This window comes from Vicugna pacos, chromosome X (assembly GCF_048564905.1).
Source record: "Vicugna pacos chromosome X, VicPac4, whole genome shotgun sequence".
Taxonomy (NCBI): domain Eukaryota; kingdom Metazoa; phylum Chordata; class Mammalia; order Artiodactyla; family Camelidae; genus Vicugna; species Vicugna pacos.
In genome coordinates, this window is record NC_133023.1 from 7,791,203 (window position 1) to 7,816,716 (window position 25,514).

The 25,514-nt window shown below is 37.5% G+C and overlaps 1 protein-coding gene across 3 annotated transcripts in view; it reads right to left on the reverse strand.

Annotated features, from left to right (window-relative positions):
* ARHGAP6 (Rho GTPase activating protein 6) overlaps positions 1 to 25,514 on the reverse strand; it is a 446,380-nt gene that overhangs the window by 162,894 nt on the left and 257,972 nt on the right. Inside the window, exon 1 of one of the 3 annotated variants that reach the window (XM_072956198.1) lies at positions 14,807 to 14,930. The exons of the other annotated variants lie outside the window; for them this stretch is intronic. The gene's annotated coding sequence lies outside the window, so the exon portion shown is untranslated. Of the gene's footprint in view, positions 1 to 14,806; positions 14,931 to 25,514 lie in introns of those variants that run through there. 3 annotated transcript variants of the gene reach the window in all.

A 25,514-nucleotide genomic window follows, 5' to 3' on the forward strand; every position in this document is an offset into this window, starting at 1 on the left:
TCATATGTGTAGATTTATGTGTCTACAACAATCAAGACACAGAACATTCCATCGCTACAAGGACCCCTCTTGCTACCCCTTTATAATTACTCCCACCTCCCTCTCAGTCCACAATCTTCTTAAATCTGGCAACCACTAATCTGTTTTCCATTTCTATAATTTTGTCATTTCAAGAATGCTATATAAATGAGCTCATATAGCACGAAGTCTTTTTTTGGATGGGCTTTATTAACGCAGTATACTGTCCCTGAGATCCACCCAAGTTGTAATGTGTATAATAGCTCATTTCTTTTTATTGTCCAATTGTATTATATGGTATGACCGAATATCACAGCTTGTTTAACCAGAAATGTATTTTTGATTCAATGCAATCTTATTAACTGCACCAACGGTACAGAATGTAATATGACTTGATGGGGGAAGGTATCTTGTTTTTTTAATTACAAAAGTTTCACTGTGAAGCGAAAAATGAAACCAATTTTCTGTATATTTTAAATTAAAACTTGCACAGGTGTTTCAGTCAGCTAACTATTTTAGCCTGGACTATTTTAGCTCCAAATTATCCAAATAATAATCTCAAAAAATTTCTATGTAATTTAGCAGGGAGAGAATGCCTCTGTGTGAAGTGCTGGTGACTTTAACTAGCGATCATAATTACTGAGATTTAGCCTTCTGGCCATTTTCTCCTTCAGAACTTATGGGGAGCCTATGAAAGCTCCAACACGCTGTATTTTTGGCAAAGGACCCTCATGCTTTGTCTGCATTTTACTGCTTCCTTTGCACCTGGGAGCAGCTATTTTAGGACTGTCTAGACAATCAGCCCAGCTTTAAAGGTCTTTTCCTTTCTTTTCACATAATCACTGAGTATGGGAGGTAATAAATAGATGATGCTGGCACTCACTCATCAAATGTACTATTCAAACAGAGTCAAGAACAAGAGTGCCTTTGCTTTGGCTCACAGTACTGAGAGGCTTTAATATATGGTTCCAGACTTCTACCAACCAATCAATCTTTAAACCAGCAAGGTCTCTCACCATCCATACCTCTACCCTGCAGTATCAGGATCATACTTTTGGGTTGAACTGTATGAAATGGCTAATTTTTAAAAATCATTTTGGGCCTACAAAAATGGCAATTTCAAATGATTCAACTTCAGAGATTTAAGAAGTAATCTGGGAGTGGTCTGGTTCCATTTGTCTTCTCCAGTTCCCAGGCAACACTCACCCGGACTCTAGTGACAACCCAGAATACACAGCGAATAATGGAACCAAGTATGATCCGTGTACATCCTCCACACACTTGTCCTAAGTAATCCCTCTGCGCCAGTAAGTGCGATCCCAGGGCAACGTGCACAGAGTAAGTCTACCTCACCTCTCACAGTCCTTTCTTTCAAGAGGTGACAGACAGCGTTCAGGCTCTCCACAGAACTAGAGCCCACTGACCCTAAGCTCCTTAACAGATCCTGAGAATGCTTCCTGATATCTGATCCTCCCTGGAATTTTCCTCTTGATACTATTTGATGAGTACTTCTTATTAGAGGAAAAATACACCAGGATGGATATAGACAGACAGACAGACACATAGACAGACAGACAGATATAGATACAGACGCCTAACAATAATCAGTTTTATTTGCTTCCTAATGTTTTCCTATTCGTGTATTTATCTTTCAGTAAAATAAGATAGACACATATTATTCTTCTGCTAACACTATACCATTTCTATTGGCACTTTCAAGTGCTTTCTCCACCCTTACTTCTGTTTGTCTCATTTTCTTCACTGCTGATATGTGTACCCGAATTAGCTTGGGGGTCTGAAGTCCAAAACATTTCTCCTGAATACAAATTGGAATGTCAGAAACAAGAGAAGCCCAAGAAGGTTGAGCCAAGAGTCTAGGAATTTCACTTTGATATCACTCCGGTGGAGAATTTTACCTGTGCCAGGCTTTGGGCTAAATGCAGTGGTGGTGGGGGGATATGAAGTCAACAAATTCTCAGTCTCTACTTAAGCAGATTACAATTCTGGAGAGAAATATGATTATAACACTAAGTGGAGCAAACGCAGCACAGACCAAGTCAGAAGACACAGATCCCAATTCTAGGGGCCACTGCTTAGTAGTAGTGTGACTGGAGCAAGTTCCTTGATCTCCCCTATTTCCTCCCTTGAAAATCAGTTAATAATAATAACAATTCTGATATTATTTTTGCTATTTAGTAAGATACTTAATGAGAACTTTACATCATGTATAAAGTACAACTGGGAAACTTAATCTACAAATGCAAGCCATTACTTTTAATGAGTATATACCGCATGCTCATAGTACTCCATTCCATCCTCAGCAATCTCAATCTTAGGATGAATTATTACTTTCTCTCTTTTAGATGGGCAGCTCAGTCTACAAGAATTTGATTAACCTCAAGATTAACACTGCCACAAGACTCTTTCCTGCACGAAAATAATGAAGTCCTAAGCAGAAGGTAAATTTCTCTAGAGTCATCATCAATTTTTAAAATTTCCTATGGCCAATATCTTCTCACTTTCCAATTTTTCACTTCCCAGGCACTCTTTAATACAACTCAGTCTGTTTTCTACTTCCACTATTCAGAAAAACACTGGTTTGCTCAAGATCACAATGATACCATGTTGTAAAGTTCAAGGGGGACTGTTATGTCTTCATTCTACTTGATCCCTCAGCACCATTAGTGGACCACTCACCCAGCCATCATGAATCCTCTTTCCTCTTCTAGTTTTTACTATGTGCATCACTTTCCTCACTTCTTCCTTCACTGTCTACTTGATCTAGCTTCTTTGTAGCTGTTCTTCTGCTTTTTGAGCCCTAAATGGTGGCACTCCTCACTGCTCTGTTCTAGGCTAACACCTCTTAAACCAAACCTTCTCAAGATGTGCCCAGGATCTGTGAACCTCCTGATTCAGACTCACCAGAAACAAGCTACATGAAGGAAGGAAACTTTTCACATTAATTACTAAATTCCCAACATCTAGAAGAGTCCCAGGCATACCTCAGTGCTCAGTTTATCTGTTGAGGAAATGAAATGCCTGGAGTGCTCATGAAAATGCATGCTCTTGGGATGTACTCTTGGAATTACAATATATTCGACATCCGAGAACCCAAATCTCTAGTCTTCTATCACATGACCTTTTATCCATGCTCTTTCTTCTATCAATACCCACTCCCCATTCTCCAGTGCTTTAGGAAGCCCTTCCTGAATCCCACCTCTACTCAGACTAAGTCAAGTCTCCCTATTATGTCCTCTGATAGAACCCTCTCCTTTGTGGAACGTATTGTCACTGTAATTTTACACATACATGTGTGACTATTTAATGAAGTCCCATCTCTCCTGCCAGTCTGCCTCAGATCATGAAGGCTTCTCTTTACAATCATATCTCCATTTCCTCATCTGAGTCTCACTCATAATGGATCCTCAATAAATATTGGTGAGTAAATTAATATTTGTAATATGGATTAGTATTAATGTTAATATATAAAATCATATTAACAAAAATATAAAAATATATTTAAATCATGTGTTAATGATATAATAAATAATTGATAGTTAGATGATGACACAGATTTCTCTCTCCAATTCTAAGCTCTCTGAATTCCAAATATATATTTAATATATAAAATACATATTTAATACATAATATATATTTAATATATATAAAATATGTGTATTTAACGTGTGTGTGTGTGTGTGTATCTCCCTCTAGGAGAATGTGGATGTCTCACAGATTTCTCTATTTCAAACTGTCCTAAAACCAAAGGTTTTATTTCCCCCCTACAATCCTGTTTCTCTCTCGATTTTATTTTCTTCATGTCAGTAAACGGCATCACCCAACGAGGTGCTCAAGCAAGAACTTGGGAGTCACACTTGATTTCTCTTTTTCCTTCACCAGCCCCTTATCCCATATCCATTCAAACACCTAATCCTGTTTCTTCTACCTCTAAAATACATTTCAGATCCATCCCTTGTTCACTTCCACAGCTCCTGCCCAAGTCGAACCCACCATCAACAGTCAACTGGATGACTGCCATGGCCTAGTAGCCACCCTGCATCCACTCTTGCTCTTCGACAATCAATTTTCCACATAGAACTCAAATTATCAATCAAATCACCCCCAGGTATAGACTTATCCAATGACTTCCTGCTGCAATGGAATAAAGTACATGCACCTTTGCTAGGCTCCGCCAATCCATCCACAGCAGCTCGTGCCAAAGTTCCCTTCTCTCACTAGATTCCTGACCCCATTCTGCATATGCCGTTCCTTCTGCCTGTAGTGATTGCCCCTGTGCCCCCACCCCTTGCTCACTTCACACAGCTGGCTCCATCTTATCCTTTGATCCTCAGATTTAATGCCAACTTCTCAAAGAAACCCTAACATGCTATCTAAAATTAAGTTCCATTTTGTGATACTTGTTATCCTAGGAATCTGTTTTCTACACAGCATCTACCACAATTTGGAATTACTTATTTACTTTTGTTTATTATCTTGTTTCTGCATGGAAAGCTCCACGTCAGTCTCATTCACCATTTCAGCCCCAGCACCTCAAACAGAACCCAGCACATGGTAGACTCTCAATAAATGGTTGCTGTATGAATGAATGGAGAAGAAAAAAACAGTCAAAATACAACAGCTGTAACAGACTGGAGGATGACAGGTTCTAGGGGTACAGGGAGGGCATTTTCAGAGTGGGGAGAAATGACGGAACTCTTCTCGATCCCTATTGTGGTGGTGGTTACACAACTTTATGTGTTTGTCAAAACTCAGGACTGTACCCACCAAAAGATGAATTTTACTGTATGTAAATTTTTAAAAAATCAATAAAATTAAATGTTCCTGAAACCCAAGCCAAGCCAGAACAAATCTAAGAATCCAAGTTTCATGGGTTTGGGACTCTTTGTGGGGTCAATTAACTTCCCATTTCATGGTCAAGTGTTGACTCAAACCTTACTTCCTCATTTCTCATTTATCAGTTTAAAGGAAGGAAATCAGAAACAAAATAAAGATGTGGAGGGTAAACAATACAAGAAAAGATACAGCGGTAAAATAGTATTTAAAATAATCATGTGATAAAATGTCAGCATTTATTTGTGACATCTGGCTCTGTTTGTATTGGCTCACCCCAGCAGTGCAGTGGCTGTGGCTTGATTTCATAATGGTGCCTCCCACGTATACACCCACGGATGACCTCTGCTTTGTGTAACTGATAATGACTAAACTTCACATATTATGCTGGCAAAATCTATCCCTTCCCTGGAGGGCTGTTACGCACAGGGAATTATAGTTGCACTGTTGAACAATGTTTATTTCTCAAAATATATCACGATCAACTTGCACTAGAACAGAGTTATACAGGCTGATAAATTGTTATCTTTTGCCAAATTATTACTCATCCTTATATATTCACTCAACATAAGTTACTGAGAAACCCCATTCAATCAGGGCAAAGCAGGATGCAGAGATATTAATAGATTCTTCAGACATGAACTGCATTCTCTAAAGTAAGCACAGGACATACAATTTTCATCTGATGACCTTCCCCCCACCCACCCCCACTATTGACTTTTATCCATTAGAACATGTTGATGGATATATCATTTCAACATGAAATATTTGGATATCTCACTCTGATTTAGAGAAAGGGAAATGGTGAGCTAATTTCCTCTTTTATCAGGCTGAATCACTGAGCTCCCTCTGTTGCTATGCACGCATAAGTCAATGCCATAGCAACTTCTTGGTTTGCTCTTAAACACTACAGCAGAACGATGCTATGAGGTATATATTTTTTTCAATTTTAGATTTTATTTGTTCCCTTAGCAGTTTAAATTTTACACTGTATTTTAGAATACAGCGTTATTTAGCTATCCTTTGGGAGTCTTATCATTGCTGGCTGCCATATATATCATCAATATCAGTACAACAGAAGTGCTTACGTCCTGGAAAATTCTCCTGTAGTTTCCCTTTATATTTCTCGATTCCTAGCTCACAATTAGAAGTTTGTACTTTGGATAGTATAGACTGGATCCTCTTTAGGATTTTCTTTGTGAAGATCCTAAATTTAAATAGGACTGAAACATATGATTTGAAATTCATGAAATACAGAAAGGCATGGGCTTCTCACAAACTGATTTAAGTGAATTCAATGAAAGCCTTATTATCCCTTGGTATGTACTAGGATCTAGAAAGAACAAAATCTTCACTATCAAGGGATTCAGAAAACATCTAAGGGCAGAGATAGGAGCATGTTCCAATTTCTATGAGCTCTTGCTGTGGAAAATAAGGGACATGTACTCTGTCACTTCAGGGTTTAGGTTTTTCACCTACAACATATGCTTGCATATCTAACTTAAGGCTAGTTTAGGAAAATCACAAAACATACCATCTAAATCACTGCTGTCTTTAAAGTGTCATTGGCCAATGGACTTACTCCTGAGACACTTGAAATAAGTTTCAGACTCCACACTTATCTCTAAGATGGTTCAGCCGCTTGTGCCAATATACTCAGTAGTTAAGGAATTAAGATTTGTTATTTTATAGATAGACAATAAATTTCACTGAAATTTTAGATATCCATTCACTCTTCTACAGTCATATATTACTGTAACCAAAACTAGGAACATTTTGTCCAAGTCATTTTTCATTTAAGTATTTACTTATAATTTGCAGAATGTATGTCAGGTATCTTAGAAAATATCAATTTTCTAATTGCCCAGATGCATTTTGAAATGTCTCAGTGAACTGTCATCTTTTCATTTCTAATCAAGTGGAGAGTTGTACATTCATAACACTAGACTTGTTCTTGACACGAAGCTTAGTGCAGCTAGCTCTTGTTGCTCTTACAAGTGGGAGCAAAAAGTTCAATTCCATAGGTCTGTCCTGGCTGTAATCACAGAACTAGAAGCCCCTTGTACTTACTGATGAATCATATTTTTAAGTAATTTGTATACTATGACAAAGTAATATTTGCATTTTTAGGAATATTAACTTGTTGCTTTAATAGATAGCCCTGCGGTTAATATGCATTTGAAAAGCTATTATAGAAATACACTTTACACCAGTAATTCTCAAAGTGAGGTCCCGGGGCCAGAAGCTTCTGTCTCAGCTAGAAACTTGTTAGAGATTTAGAAATGCAAGTGCATGAACCCCCTCGCCAGACCTATGGAATTAGACGCTCTGAGGGTGGGGCCCAGCAGTCTGTGTTTTAACAAGCCCTCCAGGGGATTTCAATGTTCGCTCAAGTTTGAGAGCCACTGCTTTACATAATACGTATTTCTTATTTGGGATCACACATATACTTAAGTTGAGAAATAGCTCTTTTCTTCTTTTTTGATGCTGTGTTGTTTTTTTGTCTATTTGCTTGTTTTGTGTTACTTTTTGGTATTCTGACAAAAATAGGATTTCTGCCTACCCTAGTGTGGTTATGACACAAAATCACCAGTTCCTAAAAAAATAAAAAGTCATTGTAAACATGTTTGCCTCAAAGAGCAACTTACTTATAATATGCATTATTAGAGAAATAAGAAGATGACTAATTTGAATAACCTAGCAACTTGGGACTGAAGAAAGAACAATGGCTTAGAGTCAGGGGGAGTTCAGTCCGCCACTTACAGGTTAAAGGGAGGTTTCTGAACCTCGGCACTATTGATATAGTGGTATTTGGGGCTGGATAATTTTATGTTGGGAGGCGGGGCTGTAGGATGTTTTAGCAACATCCCTGGTCTCTCTACCCAGTAGGAGACAGTAGCACCCCCCCCCAACCAAGCTGAGCTGTCGCAATCAAAAGTGTCTTACTGTCAAATGTCCCCAGGGGCGAGGAGGGAAACAGCCCTCAGTTGAGAACCACAGGTGAATAATTTGGGTCAGTTCCCCTAGCCCACCAGAAATTCTCAACATTGGCTGCACAGCAGAATCAATTAAAAATACTAATGCCCTAGGTCCATCCCAACCTGGTTGTATCACATCTCTGTGGGCAGGCTCAGGGATCCACAGGTATCTAGTCAAAGCTCACCAGGTGGTGCTAAGGTGCAGCCCCGACCTATAAGCACTGTACTGACATCATTGCGCTTTAATTTCCTGACCTAAGAGATAAGCGCAATACCATCTGTTCTAACCACCACACAGGATGTCACAAAGATCAAATGAGAGAACATTTGTGAAAGCACTTGCTCCAGAAAGCATTAACTATGTTAAAGACAGCAGAGAAAACGAATGCATTTGAAGTTGCCATGGAAATGAAAAGCTGTATCTAGCCCTTTATCGTGAATTAGGATGATTTATCCTCACTGTCTCTTAGGCTTAACATCTCATTTACAGCAGGGAAGAGATACGAGGAATCTGCAAATTCTCTCTTGGAAGTAAACACGTGGCATTATTTAGTCCTGGATGGACAGAAAATGATCAAATCAGATCAAATGGTCATATTGTACACCAATGATAATGTGCACATCTAAAATCAAATTGCTAATCTTTTTGTCGTTTTGGCTTTCAAGAACTCATTTTAATAAGTAGGAAAGAATGCAGATTCACCTGAAAATAAATTGTCTCTTTAAAAATTGTTAGAATGTGGAAGAATCATATACATTAAAAGTCTGGTATAGGTTTCAACTGTGTCCATATGTATTATTTCTTTTTAAAAAAGATTAAAATATCTGAAGCAAACAATACCAACTGTTAACAGTTAGTAAATCTGAGTGACAGATTTTTGTTTAACTTTTTCACTCTTCTCTTTATGTTTGATATATTTGATTAAAACTAAAAGAGGATGTTAAAATCAGTTTAAACAAAGTACCGCAGAATACGCTAAAGGAAAATGAAGAATAAAACATGTTTTAGTTGTTCAGGTGACCACGGAGACCCCACAGGGATGGAGAAACCAGCTACAGGCAAAGGGGTTCCATCTCACAGTGCCTGGCTCAGATTACATTGCTGGCGTATGAAGGTAAGGGACATCAGGCTTTTGACATTCAAGATTAGTTTTGAACTTGTCCAGCATGTAAGGAAATCTTATTAGCTTATTTTTTACCAAATGTTCTAACAGCTTTTAAACTAAGCAACCTATTATGAAATACCTGCTTCTACTCCCCTCCATTCCTCTCTAAAATCTCTAGGAACCAATATGGTAGCCACTGTGATATTTTACACAGGACAGTGAGAGAACAGCCTCTTAGGCACACCTTTTAAAAGAACCAACTCATTTGAAGTCCTATACTCACTTGTGGGCTTGATCAATAAGGAAGCAAAACAACTTTTCTCCTGGAGGAGGAGTTGGCAAACTGCAGCCCGAGTGCCAAACCCAGTCTGCTGTCTGTTTCTGTAAATACGATATTAATTTAATGCAGCCTGGTCTGTTCCTTTACATATCGTCCCTGGATGCTTTCAGCTGCAATTTCAGAGTTGAGTAGTTGCAACAAAACCTGGGTGGCCCCAAAGCCTGAAATATTTATCATCTGGCCCTTTACAAAAAACTCTTCTAAACTCCTGTTCATAGCAACACTAGTTACAATAGCCAAGACATGGAAACAGCCTAAATGTCCATCAACAGATGATTGGATAAAGAAAATGTGGTATATTTATACAATGGAATACTACTCAGCCATAAAAACCGACAATGCCATTTGTAGCAACATGGATGTTCCTGGAGAATGTCATTCTAAATGAAGTAAACCAGAAAGAGAAAGAAAAATACCATATGAGATTGCTCATATGTGGAATCTAAGAAAAAAAAAGAACATAAATATAAAATAGAAACAGATTCATAGACATAGAATACAAACTTGTGGTTGCCAAGGGGGCGGGAGGTGGGAAGGGACAGACTAGAGTGTTAACATATAAGATTTTCCTATGGACACTAAATAATGAGTAATTGGACAAAATATAATTTTTTACAATAAGTTTTTGTATTGTAGTCATGTGCTAATATACATTTATACTATTTCTTTTAATACCAATAAACAAATTATAAAGATTAAAGTATTAATTATCACTTTTTCTCTTTTAGAAAACTGATATGGTCTACCAAAAAACCTAACAGAGGATGTATTGATGACTAACAATTCAACACATTGTTAAAATATCACTGTTTGACAGTCTCTCAAATTGGCCCTTTCCTAGAGTAAAACTATTTTTCTTGCTTAGCTATTTTCAGTTTAATTATATGTAAAAACACTTATGGAAATTTATTGACTAAGAATTCTTCCTTTTTTAAAGAAACAAAAAAGTCATATTTGTATGCCAGAAATAAATATGAAAGTAATAATTTGCTTTAGTCCTTTAAAAAGAATTACATTAATAGAGAGTAAAGGTGAGATTTCAGTGTCAATATAACTGATAGCCTATTTTTAGTTCATTTCACATGCCTGGACTTTCCAATGTTTGGAGAAATTTTAAGAAAAGGAGATACTGTTGTAGCTACATAAAATTGTATCATTCCCAGCAGCCTCATAAGCCAAAAATGAGACTTTAATAATATCCTCAAAATGACCTCAAAATAGGAAAATGGTAATAAAACAAAGAGGGTGCAGAGCTGTGGTTGCCAAGGCAACCATAATCATAGTTCCTTTGAACTTTACTGGAGCATCCATTGCAGTTCAATCTAAATTCGTGTTTCCTTAGGAAGCTTATATACATTCAAGGTCCATATTATCTACAGCACTATCATTCTAATCAAGCAGGTGATGACAGAGATGTAGAACAGAAACTGAAATGCCCGTGGCATTCCCATTATGGAATAAAGATGGGAAAACGACACTTGCTAGTATGTGCAATGGCCAAGAGAACATTTTTTTCCACTCCACTACATTCAATACTCACCTGCGGTGCTACTGACATGTATGGAAATGGGAGTCCCATCTATACATGGTGTAATAAACACAGATTAAATGAGCTGCAATCCCCTTGTTGATCCCCATAGCCCTAGAGAACTATGACAAACCATGGAATGGCTAGTATGCACAAGCCACAGATTATCACTTGAAGACCTTTTCCTTAAAGGTAAATATTTATGACCATCAGGTTGTTGCATTCACAGTGAAGAGAAGAAAACCTTTTTCATACAATTTTGAGGGAGCTATTACTACTCATTTGTATCTTATTTGATGCTGTCTTCAGGGCTGAAGGGGACATTGTTTACTCCAGCAGATGGCCAGTATCTGGGAGGTTGTGCAGCCAGAGGTTGCCTCAACGGACCCTAAACAATCTCTGCTCATATTTTCCAACTCAGACACTCCCCAGTCTGAAAGCTGGTCAAAACGGCTGTATGTTTGAAAGTCTAAATGCATTTTCCTGTAGGAACAATGATACACATAGTTGTTTTGGTTCCCAGGCCAGCTGATAATAGTCTCATTTAACCCACAATATATTGGAAATGCAGAGTGGGAAGCATAAATGTAAGTGGGAACACCATTCTTCTCAGGCCTTGGAAAAAAGAACAGACTCTCCATCATGGTATACAGAAATGAACACGGGGTGGGGGACAGAGGTCCCTGTAGGTGCCTCTAGGCCAGAGACCATCTCCTGTGAGTACTCTGAATCTCCTGGATCCATCTCAGTAGCCTGGCCCACCACAGAAACTCAATCCATAACTTGCTGGATAAATGAAATAACGAGCACCCTGCCATGTGATTCTGGGCTAGTCATTACAGCGTTTCTGAGATTTGGTCTCCTTTCCTGTAAATTAGATGATTGGGAAGAGTAGCCCAGGCACTATGCTTGTCTTGTTCTCTATTCATATCCCCCTTAGATTCACGGGCAACTCATTTTATTCCTGTTTTTTTTTTTATACTATAGGGATAACAGCGGTTTCCACAGGGGGCAGATGGGAAGATGTATCACGAGAATGGAGAAAGAGTTAGGATAAGCATTTTACCACTGGTAGAGACTGGAGTATTATGGTTTTAGGAAGGAAACTGCTGACAAAATAGACACCTACCAGCATTCTTCACTGAACCAATAATGCGATAACAAACACTCCCCAAATACATCCTTGAAGTGAAGTCCTTTTTGAGTAACTCCCACCCCGTCTTTCTGGTGTCTCCTTTCCCTGATTTTTTTCTTCATTTCTTTATTTTTTTGTTTCCAGGATACTTACCACCTTTATTTACTTTATTCTCTGCTGTCTATTTATGGGCTATCCCCTGACACACTAGAATGAAAGTAACTGCAGGGTGGGGGTGTGTCTGTTTTGCTCACTGCAGTATCTCCAAAGCCTAGAACAGTGTCTGCCCATAGTAGGCATTCCATACATAGTTCCTGAATGAATAAATGAATGAATCACTGAATGAAAGAAAGGAGTATACTCTTCTTTAGAGCTAAATAAAGGCGTTAAACACTTCAAAGTATATATTTTCCAAAGAAGAAAAGGAGGTATTAATTGAAGACAAATTTTGGAATATTATTAAATCTCATAGGAGAGGGATAATCATTTTTGACTGAAAAACTAAGGTTCAGACACCCAATACCCTAGACTACTACCCATTACATTCAGTAATCAGAGTCGTTGCCTAGATAAAGATGCTCTTGACATATCACATATACAAGGATACCACAGAGATACTGTGGATTCAGTGTGAGACCACCACAATAAAGCAAATATTGCAATAAAGTGAGTCACACGGATTTTTTTTAGTTTCACAGTGCATATAAAAGTTATGTTTACACTATATACTGCAGTCTACTAAGTGTGCAATGGCATTATGTATAAAATTGTACATAGCTTCATTCAAAAATATTGCTAAAAATGCTAACATCATCTGAGCCTTCAGCAAGTCATTGTAGTAACATCAAAGATCACTGATCACAGAGACCATCACAAATACAATAACAACGAAAAGGCTTGAAATATTACGAGAACTACCAAAATGTGACTCAGAGACACAAAGTGAGAGAATGGTGTTGGACACATGGCGCACATAGACTTGCTTGATTGCCACAACCTTCAATTTGTGAAAAATACAGTATCTGTGAAGCACAATAAAGTGAAGCACAATAAGACAAGTTATGCCTGCAAACATGTATAAAAAAGGGATGCTGCTTGGATTTTAGCCTAAATTGAGGCCTGGGAGCCAATCTGGCACAGTGGAAAACAGCCCAACTCAGGAGACACCAGAGCTTCAGAATTGGAGGGTGTGCATTTGAATTCTTACTCTGCCTACTGATGCCTATTGACTTTGAGCAGTTAGAGAACCTACCATATTTCATTTTGTCATTTTTAAAACGTAGAATATGATCTATGCCTTGCAAAACTGTCGTGAAGGTGAAAAAAACAAAACAAAACAAAACAAAACAAAAATCTGTCATGAGAGTGAAATGAAAATATGTAAGTAAACCCAGGAAATACAGGGGCTTTAATGGATGACAGACATCCTCACTGTTGCTTACTATCACCCTCCCAGCTCTGCCCTCACTAGCGGTAGCCTTAATCAAGTTCCTTAACTCCTCCAGTCTCCATCCTTTTCCTACAAAATGAAAAACTGGGTTAGAATGATTCCAATTAGATCTGTTACTCTGAAAATCCTGTACACTCAGTCTCACTTCCTCAAGTGTGTAATTATGGGTGAAATAGACATTTTAGAGATAATCTAGGCTGATCGATGGGGGCTTGTTAAGTATTATGAATTGTCTGTGTTATAATTCTATAGTTGTAACCTTAAAGTATAATTTTTCCTTAGAAAATCTTCTGGAAGAAGATTTCAATGTCTCACAAATTTAAACTCCAAATAATTTTTCAATGTTTGGGAGGGGCTGAAGAAGCCCAACATTATAAAGATGAATATAATTTGGTGCAGAAATCTTCCTTTTGCATTTATTACTGTGTCCCAAAATAGAATCCTGGAAAACAGAAGTGTGGTTCAGAAATATCAAGAAATCTCCTAAGAATCCAGCAGGATTTCATATATATTTCTGTTGATTTACACTTCAAATTTGTTACTCATTTAGAAGATCCCACATTACTAATGCCCCAAACAGGATGAGTTAGATGACATGTGAATCATAAAAAAGGAAGAAAATCAAGGTACTAAACAAATTATTTTCCCTTTGGGTCATATGCACCCCCAAACATAATTTTGATGCAGCACTTATATCACAGAAATATTTACTTAGGATTAGCAGAAAATAATTTACTCATAGCCATCTAGCCTTTAAAAATCCTTAAAAATTTTTTACATATTCAAAGAACTCCCAAAGGAGAAAAATCTATTAGTTCTATAACGTCTGTTTAAAAAAAACAGCCTGAAATATTTCCAAATACCCTAGTGAAAAAGAGCTCCCTTCAATACAAACACAATTTTTGATACCTTAAAGCATATCTTAGTTTGAGCAACACAACTTTGGGTCATATTCAAATTACACAATTTTGGGTCAAATTCAAACTGCACACATGCACACACACAGCACACACTGCACCACCCACTTCTCTCATTTCCTCCTACAACCAGAAAATGGAATGTTTTACTGCAACGGCACACACCCTTCCATTTGCATAAAAATAATGGCTTTAACCCATTAAAGAAGCACAAGAATATATATAATCAGAGCTGAAATTAGTCAAAATGAATAAAAAGTTTTTAAAATAAAAATAAACCTTGCATTCTAATGTAATTTTACCTGGATAAACAGCTACTATGTTAAAATAAACATCTATATCACACAATTAAATACAGGTGACCTAGAACCACCCAACTTACAAATATTCTGTACATGGGAACAGCCAACCCAAGTGAGCTGAACCAGGACCAGGGCAGGTTCGCCCTGGACTTGAAAGTGGGAGAATTCCCCTAGGATTCACCTTGGTCTCTTCCTGCTGGACACCGACGTTGATGGTGATTAGAGTAGAAGGGGGAAGTGGGAAGCCATGGTTCTCGTGCCACTGCAGTATTCCCTTCCCATCATGCTCACCAAGGAATCCATTTCCTATAAATGTTACAAAGAGTGCCTCGGTTCCCAGGCCGGTCCATCAGAAGTCCACTGGACCCACAGTGCAGCTGGAACTGTGCTATTAATACTAGGCTGACTTCCCACTTGGAAGCCAACTCCAACCCTGACAGTGCTTGTCAGTTCTGTTATGGTTAAATGGATTTGTAGGCGGTCCTGGGAGCCTGCCAGTTAGAACATCCTTTCTGTGGGAAAATTCCTGCTGAGGCCCAAACAACTCACTGACAAACAGTTGCAGACCACACGTTGGGAGACCCCTAGGCACTGACAAATCAATCCACACCTTTTCCTTCTGGAAATGCTTGGGTGATCATTATAGTAAACCCTTGTACAGATAAATTTACAGCAGGTCCAACACTCAGCACATGACCTGCTCCATGGTAACTAATGGGTATATTTTGCTGTCATCATTAATACGGCAATAGATCTACCCTTCTCCTGACACACACATCCATGCATATACACACATTACATATGTGTACACACACACACACACTCCACCACGCAATGCTCCATGCAAATATGTTTTTATCTATACAGAAATGTCTTTGTCTTTTCTTGGGGAAAAGATGAACCATAATCCAAGCCTGAGCTCTGTACTTCAAATGTTGGATTCTTGCTCTGGGGATTGATTTGCATCCGTTCATCCACATTCTCAACTGGCTCTCCCAGGCCGAAAAGACAACTGTGGGACAATCAGGCAAAGCATGGAGATGCTCAGCCATGGGACAGAAAGTGAAAGAGTCATAATCAAGATTGGACCTGGGACCTAAGTAACATCATATTCGAATCAATTGAGAAACTCACTATTACATAATAGTCCTCTTGAATTAGTGAAACTTGTATGTGCAAGGATACTGCTGTCACCAATGGCAAAGTGAGTTTGGTACAAGTTGATGCATTACAATTTCAAATAGCTCCTACACACACAGAGCTAACAATGCAACAAAGGAGATGCTGGACGATTACACTAGCAGGTTATAATCTGGTAGGAGATATTTACTGCCTAAGAGCCTTAAAAACACACATATAATAATTTGATTAGATCAGGAGTTTAGAATGAGACTAAAACAAAAGGATTCAAAAAAGTAGAGAGAAGTTAGCATTTAAATTATAACAAAATTAATCCAAGATAGAGAAGCAATTTGAGAAGGCAGAGGTCTTAGATTGTCCACTAAGCTCAATGAAGTCAGACAAAAGTGCTAAACTAGTTAACGGAAACTTGGGTGAGAGGTCAAACACATGACCTTTGAGGTCCCACCACTGTGATAAAATTCTACATTAAGTTTTGATGAACTATGTGAAGAAGAGGCATTAAGGGAGAAGGGGATGCTTAGAAATGGGAGACAAGAAGTTATTGATGGCTTTGGTGGCTGAGGAATGTAGCAGACAGTTAGTCTTCATGAGAAATGGATTCATGCTAATTAATTAATAAAGGCCTGAACCAAACTTTAGAATTTTGTTTAAGGATGGTCCTATTCTGAAGACAGTTTTCCCAGCACCCTATGGGCTAGCCCATGCACTCTGAAGAATGGAATGATGCCTTTTTATTTTAATTGAAGTATAGTTACAATGTGTCAATTTCTGGTATACAGCATAATGTGCCAGTCATACACATATACACATATATTCATTTTCATATTCTTTTTCATTAAAGGTTATTACAAGATATGAATATAGTTCCCTGTGCTCTACAGAAGAAATTTGTTTTTATCTACTTTTATATATAGTAGTGAATATTTGCAAGTCTCGAACTCCCAAACTTATCCCTTCCCAATCCCATTCCCCACTGGTATGCATAAGATTTTTTACTATGTCTGTGAGTCTATTTCTGTTTTGTAGATGAATTCATTAGTGTCTTCTTTTTTCTTTTTTTAGATTCTACATGAGCGATAACATATGGTATTTTTCTTTGTCTTTCTGGCTTAGTTCATTTACAATGACAGTCTCTAGGTCCATCCATGTTGCTGCAAATGGCATTATTTTATTCTTTTTTATGGTGGACTAATATTCCACTGTATAAATATACCACAACTTCTTTGTTCAGTCATCTGTCGATGGACATTTAGGTTGTTTCCATGTCTTGGCTATTGTAAATAGTGCTGCTATGAACATTGGGGTGCATCTTTTCAAATTGGAGTTCCCTCTGGATATATGTCCAGGAGTGGGACTGCTGGATCATATGGTAAGTCTATTTTTAGTTTTTTGAGGAGTCTCCATCCTGTTTTCCATAACAGCTGCACCAAACTACATTCCCACCAACAGTGTAGGAGGGTTCCCTTTTCTGCACACCCTCTCCAGCGTTTGTCATTTGTTGATGCCTTATGTTTTTTCACATTGCCCACAGCACCTTAGGTAGCAGTCATGTGGTAGATGCTTACCAACTACTTGCTGTTCATTTAACTTTCTACTTTTCCTTCAGGGGATTTGGGTTAAAGAATGATGAATAATTAGTCAACAGTGGAAACTCTAGTTTTGCTAAGTGGCTATTTGCTTGACAGTTTTCACTAGGGTATATGACCTCACTGGAAGTATTTTGATGTCTGGGGGATAAAAATATGGATTTTGCTGTTTTGTGGCAAATTATTAGTGTCAATATGAGTTTTTTCTCAAATATTTTGATCACTGTTGATTTTTCTGTCTGTTGAAAAATACTGTTATACTTTTCTTATGTCTGGTGGGACAGTAATGAAATTTGTTAGACTGTGCTTCAATACTATAATGATTTAATATATTATTTGATATAATATTCTAAGATATACAGCATTTATTATATTTTAATATATGTACATTTTAATATAAAACTTTCTAGAAGATTTACATTGATCTAATCACTATATAGTTGGATTATACCAAAGCAAGTTGAGAATTTACTACGTAATTAAACAACACAAAATGTCCACATTGCGTTGACCCAGAAAGGAGGAAAATGATGCTACAGCACTGAAGCAAGGTTAGAACATTATAGGGCATGTTCGCTACAGAGAGTATATCTATCTTCAAATATCCCCTTTGCCTCTTTGTTGCTATGTTGGCAATGCACTTAGTGCTAAGTGAGACTGTGCCTCTAATTAATTCATTTTCACCTTTTATTGCTGGGGAGTTTCATCACAGCTGTATTACCTGATAGTAAATGATAGTTCAGGTCAATTGAGAATTCTGCAGCTTTCCCTCCTGCCATCTCTGAGTATTTCATTGCTGATTTTAATTGCAGTGGTGTTGTGCATATGACTCAACCCCAAACTACACTGAATTGGGAAGTCATTTTCTTTTAGTTACCTTTTATAATTAATATCAAAATAACAGATACATACACAATGCATCATTCCTTACAGACACTAGTTCATCATTGGACTTAATCACTCTCAGAGTGATGGGGATGGATGAAATCCAAGGGGCTCTGATTCACAGGATTCCTGGCTTTTCTCCCATTCAGTTAGTGGGAAATTCTTTCTCTTTTCAAGTTAGATGAGGGTTATAGTTAGAGAAATTTGCATCCTACACTCTCATGATTTGGTTCATGTCTTTATTGGTCTCCAGATCTTATGTCTTTTGGTCAATTGATTGGACTTCTAATTCTATCCATTGCATACAAATAGGTGTAGTATATTTTTCTCTTTTCTTCCCCCAAAGCTGCAGCACTTTTCAGATGTGGGGTTTCTCTGGTTAGCTGCACAGATCTGCCTTAATGACACACAGCATCTCTCCTCTGTGCTAGTAAGTCACTTAAAGCCCAGGGATTTTCTTAGGCATCCTACAAGTCATGACCAGCAGTGCACTAGGTACACAGTGATTTTCTTAATAAATATTTGCCATGTGAATAGAGGAGCCAGAAATACCAACCAGGTCTGCTTTTTTTTTCCAAACTTGGGTCTTTACTACGACTTTTAAAAAATTGAGATATAATTCACATATCATAAAATTCGCCATTTTAAAGTGGGAAAACCAAATGGGTTTTAGTATATTCATAGAGTTGTGCAACCATCACCAGAATCATTTTCTTCACCCTCAAAAGAAACCCATACTCAATAACAGTTACTCCTCACTCCACTCTCCCCAGTCCTCGGAAACCATGAATTTGCTTTCTTTCTTTATGGATTTGTCTGTTCTGGGTATTTCATATACATGTAATCATACAGTATGGGCCTTGTGTGTCTGGATTCTTTACTTAGTGTAATCTTTCAAGGTCCATCCATATTGTAGCATTTACCATTCCCTTTATGCCTGAATGATATTCTATAGTATGCATATATCATGTTTGCGTATTCATTCATCAGTTGACGGACATTTGGATTGTTTCTACGTTTTGGCTATTATAAATAATGCTGCTATGAACATTCATTTACATGTTTCTGTGTGGATATAGATTTTCATTTCTCTTAGGAACACAGCCAGGAGTAGATTTTTCTAGGTCCTCTGGTAACTCTATTCTTAACTATATCTTGTTTTCCTCAGTTAGCCATGAGTGATCCCAATTCTTCTGTAAATTCTCCTATAATTTAGTGGCTATATTGCTTTTTATAAGAGAAAGGTCAGCTTGGGATATTTTGTTCTATTTTATCATAATAAAGGTCATCCATTCATGTTTAGTAACAGTTCAGTGCAAAGGCCTACAGAAAGTAAAAATTAAATCCTAAATATTTATCTTCCTAAAAATAAATTCATCTTAATTTAGAAAAATTCTGCATATAATAGAATGGGTAAATTCTCCATTGATTAATAATACCTCATTATGTTACTATCTGATATAGCATTTCCTTAAAAGAGCAAACACTTCAGGTACTATGTACTATAAATCATTTTTTCCTTCTGTGAATGTCAAAGTTTTCTAACAGCTGATGGCATCAGTCTACAGAAAAGCATTATCTGTTCGCCCCAAAATCTCAGTGTCAAATCCATCTTCAATGAGATAAATGGACCAACCTGACTTAGTTAAGTCAGAAAAAAACCTTTTTTTTAAAGCATATCTTTATAAAAAATTTTATTTATATATTTATTTGGAGGGGTAATTAGGCTGATTGATTGATTTAACAGAGGTACTGGGGATCGAATCCATGACCTCGTGCATGCTAAGCATGAACTATACCACTGAGTTATATTCTCCCCTAGAAAAAACCTTTTATATGTAATCTTTTTTTATATTTATTTGTGTGTATAGTTATGTATAAATTGTAACAAAGGCACTGTGTCCCTCCTACTTCACTTTGTAGGCCCTCTTAAAACAAACAGAAAAAAAATCATACAAAATAAAGTTGAAATACAGGATTTCCCAGCAGTGTCATTCCTACTGCTTTTGCTTTTTTGCTTTGTTTTTTTTTTTTTTGAGATAGCTACTGAGTTCCACAATTGCTAATGAGGCTACCACTCTTGAAACCCAAGTACTTATGCCCTATCTTCAAATGGATGTTAAGTGTGTGAAGGGAAGTGAAACTTCTAGGGTCAGCACCAGGATGGTGCTGACAAGGAAACTCATATGCATAGTAAAGTGTGGGTTGTTTTTTAAGTTGGCTCCAAACTTTAAAAAGATCACATACAGGAATCTTTTTTAAAAAAAGACAAAGACAAACAAACTTACTTACAAAACAGAAACAGACTCACAGACATAGAAAACAAACTTACGGTTACCAGTTGGGGAAAAGGGGTGGGAACGGATAAATTGGGAGTTCAAGATTTGAAGATATTAACTAATATATATAAAATAGATAAACAACAGTTTATACTGTGTAGCACAGGGAACTATATTCAGTGTCTTGTAGTAACTTGTGGTGAAAAAGAATGTGAAAATGAATATATGTATGTTTCTATATGACTGAAGCTTTGTGCTGTACACCAGAAACTGACACAACATTGTAAACTGACTGCACTTCAATTAAAATACATATTAAAAAGATCACATATACACATTAGGGTTGCCTTCCTCCCACTACTCGAAACAATTCCAGTTGACTTCAATCATTGACCCGCCCAGTTCACGTGCTAGGAATACATAATATTTCAATATTTACCTCAGACAAGCAACATTAGTAAGGCAAATATTTCCTACATTACTACCCACAGCTAACTATATAACTCTGAGGTGGCCTGTTCTGCCTGCCAGCTCCATGTGCATGTAACATGTACATATATGTACATGATTCTCACCAATGCAGAGGTAACTGCTAACGATTCACATCTTGTAAGAGAAAACTGATGAAATAATATATGTTTAACATTTGTGGTATCATTTCCCAGATATCTATGAATTTCCTTTCTGATATCAATGATAAACTGTCGACTAAACTCAGCTGGTAAAAATAAGTCCACTGAACCTGCTTTTAGACAACCTAAGCTGGTACTTCTCTTCTACCAATAATTACCCATGTGACCCTGGGAAAGTTATTTAATTTTGTTAGCAGCCTCTGTTAGTTGCCTACCCAACAGTCATTTCTCCTTTTCTCCTCCTTCCAAACAGAGGTCTGACATTGTTTGGCTATTCAACCTTCCCCCATGTGATGAACAGTAGATGACCCATCCCTGGCTCCAGTGATAAATCCTCATTATTTTTGGTCAGTTACAGTTATACCATTCCATTTGCCAGGACTGTTTTAAGAAGGAAATTAAGTTCAGTTGCATAAAAAATACAAAAGAGCAAGAAATAAACTAACAGTGGCTTTCAATAAGATGCAGGTGTAATTACCCCTTGAGAAAAAGAAGTCGTGTGTTAGGAAACCTGGGGATTTGTAATGGCATCAAGGATGAGGCTCCTATTAGCTTACTTGATTGTCGTTTGGCTGTGCTGTCTCAGGTCCAACATGGCTGCTTGAGCTCTGGACAATATATCTGCACTCCAGCCAGTAGGAAGCTCTCATTGGTGGCGACCTGGTCACATGGCCATAAATTAGCTGCATGGGAGGCAGTGAAAGGTAGGCAGGGGGAAGGCAGGGAGAAGGGGCAGCAACCAGCAGTCATTGCCACAGCATGTGACCCAATTTCAGCCAATAAGGTAGGAGGAAGCTTCTAGGAAAATCTTCTGCTAAGAAGGAGAAAGGAAGAGATGGCCTGTACTTCTTCCTTTGGTCACTGTCCTATTTCAATGTGATGTCTGGAACTTATGCAGCCATCTTGCTACTAGCCTGAGAGTGAAGCCAACACACAAAACAGGACAGAGCCTACAGGGAGAAAGACCTGCTACTCTAATACTCTATACAGGAATCCCACGCCACTCTGCATTTCTAATTATGTTAGACCGCCATTTCACTGTTGGAGGGGGAGCATTCTGTTACTTGCAGCTGAATTCCTTCGAATTCATTCAACCTGTTCAATAGGCCATTCAAATTCAAGACAGTTATTTCTCCCTCTTGGTCTATATTTTCAGAAGCTAAAAATTCTAGAGATGTAAAAGACTAACAAATTATTTTTTAAATCACTATTATCAAAATATACTTTGGATACTGCTTGTTTTATTTAAAAATGAATGCAGACAGCCATATTGCATTCATCAACTCAGGTATTCAAATATTTCCTAAAAAACATAATAGTTTTGAAATCCTGGCTTACCATTTCTGGCACTATGATCTAGAGCAAGTAATTTAGACTGTGAGAGCCACAGTCCTTATATATTAAAAAAAAAGGGGGAAAACACCATCTCCTTTTAGGAGTTGTGTGAAGATTAGAAATTTACATAAATGACATAATGTCAGATATATAGGAGGGGCTCAATAACTGGCAACTATTAGGTCATGGGCAGCCACTGAGGACACAATGATGAAATGAGTAGATCTGGTTCAAAGGTGCATTCCTTCCTTTCTTCTTTACCTCCTTTCTTCATTCATTCATACATATGTACACAAATGCATATTCCACCTAGTTCCAGAAGGCACTGAAAGCAGCCAGAAGGTAAGCATAAAAATTATAACAATATTATAGAATGCTGGCAAATAAATTCAAGAGTTGTTATTTAGGCAAAAAAATTATAGCAAAGTTATAGAATAAAGTATATACACCAAGGAATTACGAGTAGTGAAAGAGAGAAGAAACCAGGGGGCAGCAGATGACACAAATAAGCAGAAACCATGAGGGAAACAGAAGGAAAGCCAAGAGAAGACATTAGAGACTAGAGAGAACAAATGGATAAAGAAGAGAGGGGGCTATTGAGGGAGGGAGAGACTAAGAGAGGAAAGAGAAAGACTGAAATAGTGAGTAAGTGGGTGAAGTTGAGTCTATAGCCTGATTAATGTCTACCATCGCTAAAGAATCAAATTTTGCACAGTGATGAGTTCCTTCTGAGTCCTGCCTGGAATGGTGTTCCAGTTCTCCCAAGGGCTAAGATGTTTGTCTCCTCTTATATTCCTTCTCTTGTTACTTTATAATGAATTTCTACTATCTAAAGTAACCAATCATTCCTCTGTTCTCTGCAACACAAGAGATCCAAAAACAAAGTAAATGGCTGCAGAAGCCATGGAATTAAGAAGCAAGTGAAAGCAATGTGTGTACAATGAAAAGGGAAGAGGGCTGAGATGTAAACGTGTTTAAGGAGCAGATGAAAGAAAAGATGCCTGGAAAGAAGATCGAGACATGTTACTTGGAGAGTTAGGAGGAGGGAAAAAAAAAGGAGTTGTGGAAAATGGAAGAAAATAGGTTGCCAAGGAGAAATAGAGTTGGATTCAAAGGCCACAGAGTTTAGTGCTATACAACATTGTAAACTGACTATAATTCAATAAAAAAATTTTTTTAAAAATAAAGGCCACAGAGTTTAAATGCAATAAGGACTCATCTTCCTGAACTGGCAATAAGGTCTTCTGCAAATTTGGAAAAGACAGATTCAACAGAGAGATGGGGTAAAAGCCAGCAGAGGAGTGAAAAGAGATGAGTACGTGAAATAGCTTTAAGTATAAACCACTCTTATGCAAGGTTTAGATCTAAAAAACAGAAGAGATGGCTTTCAGGAGAGGTTTGCTCAAGGAAAGGTTTTGATATGAGGAGATAATTAAGTACATAGAGGAGAAGCTGAAGTTAGAGGAGAGAAAGATGATACTATTTGGAGTGGACCCTGAGAAAGCATGATTGCATGGTATTTGGATGGGAAGACAGATATTTTTATCTCTGAGATGGAAATAAATGGGGCTTGTGCTGCTTATTTGAATATCATTTGTGATAGATTTTTTTTTTACCACAGGACAAACTGACCCAGTACTTTCAAATAGAACTATAACAAAGGAATATTTCAAGCTTTAAATTAGCTTGTTTTAAGCTCATGAAGTATTATGTGTAAATAATATGGCTGTCTATAATCTGCCAATTATTGCTACTTGCTCTGGATCATAAACCCATTTCATAAGAGCATTGATGGGGCTGGGTTTCTGGAAGTGACAAATATTGTAGTTGTGGCTGGCCAGTGAATCACCCAGGAAGTTTGAGAGACCAGGATGTTGTTACCTCCAGATCTTGAAGCTTCCAGGCTTCCACCCTATCAGACAGGCACATCTGCTTCTCCAAATGAAGGAAACAAAACAAGAATAGAAGAGACAGTTGGCAAAGCCACAAGGTCAATCTTTGCCCTCTCCTTCCTGCTTTCCTGTGCTGACCTGGGACTATCTACGTGAGCTGCCTTGGAAGAATTCCGCACTCTGGGAAAAGAACTAAAATAGGAATGACAGATACTGCTTTCCTCTTTGAGTACCTCTCAGATGCCATTTGATTCATTTATTCATCCCACACACTTTAATTGATTTCTCACTATGTGCTAGAATCTGTTCTAGGTGATGGAAAGGAGTGGTGGTCATGAAATAAAGTTTCCTATGTAATAGACATGGCCGTGGTCTGACACGAGGGCTGATTATTGTAGAATAGATAAACAAGATTATACTGTATAGCACAGGGAAATATACACAAGATCTTATGGTAGCTCACAGAGGAAAAATTTGACAATGAATATATATACGTTCATGTATAACTGAAAAATTGTGCTCTACGCTGGAATTTGACACAGCATTGTAAAATGATTATAAATCAATAAAAAATGTTAAAAAAAACAAAAAGAATTCTTATGGTTTATCTAAACGGATGCATCTGTAAATCTCACTGAGCACACTGCATTACTGTTTACAAAAGATGAGGTTGCTGTTTATTTTTTAGCTTGGAAGATGCACATGTTGTACTTTTCCTTTACGAGGTACAGCTCAGGATGGACAAACCCTCAGGATAAATACTTCATTCTGAAACCCACAAAAGATAATGAACTCCAAAGTTTACATGTGTTCATATCTTCATCATGGCCCATTTGGCCCATGGTTCCATGTCTGTCAGAAGATCCAGGTGACATATTACAGAGGACAAGTTTATTTTCTCTAAAATAGCATTCTTATCCCTCCTCCAATGCTGACTTCCTAACTCGTCTTAATTATCACATTTGAATTCATCTTCCATTAATTTACTTAAAATTGTTTTAAAATTTCTAAATTAAAAAATACTAGACTATATCCCTTCTTAAAACACAGGGTTGAAAATAGAACAAAGATGCTTTCAATTTATGACTCCCATGAGGTTAACTCTTACTCTGAAATCATGTTCCTAAAATTGCTTAA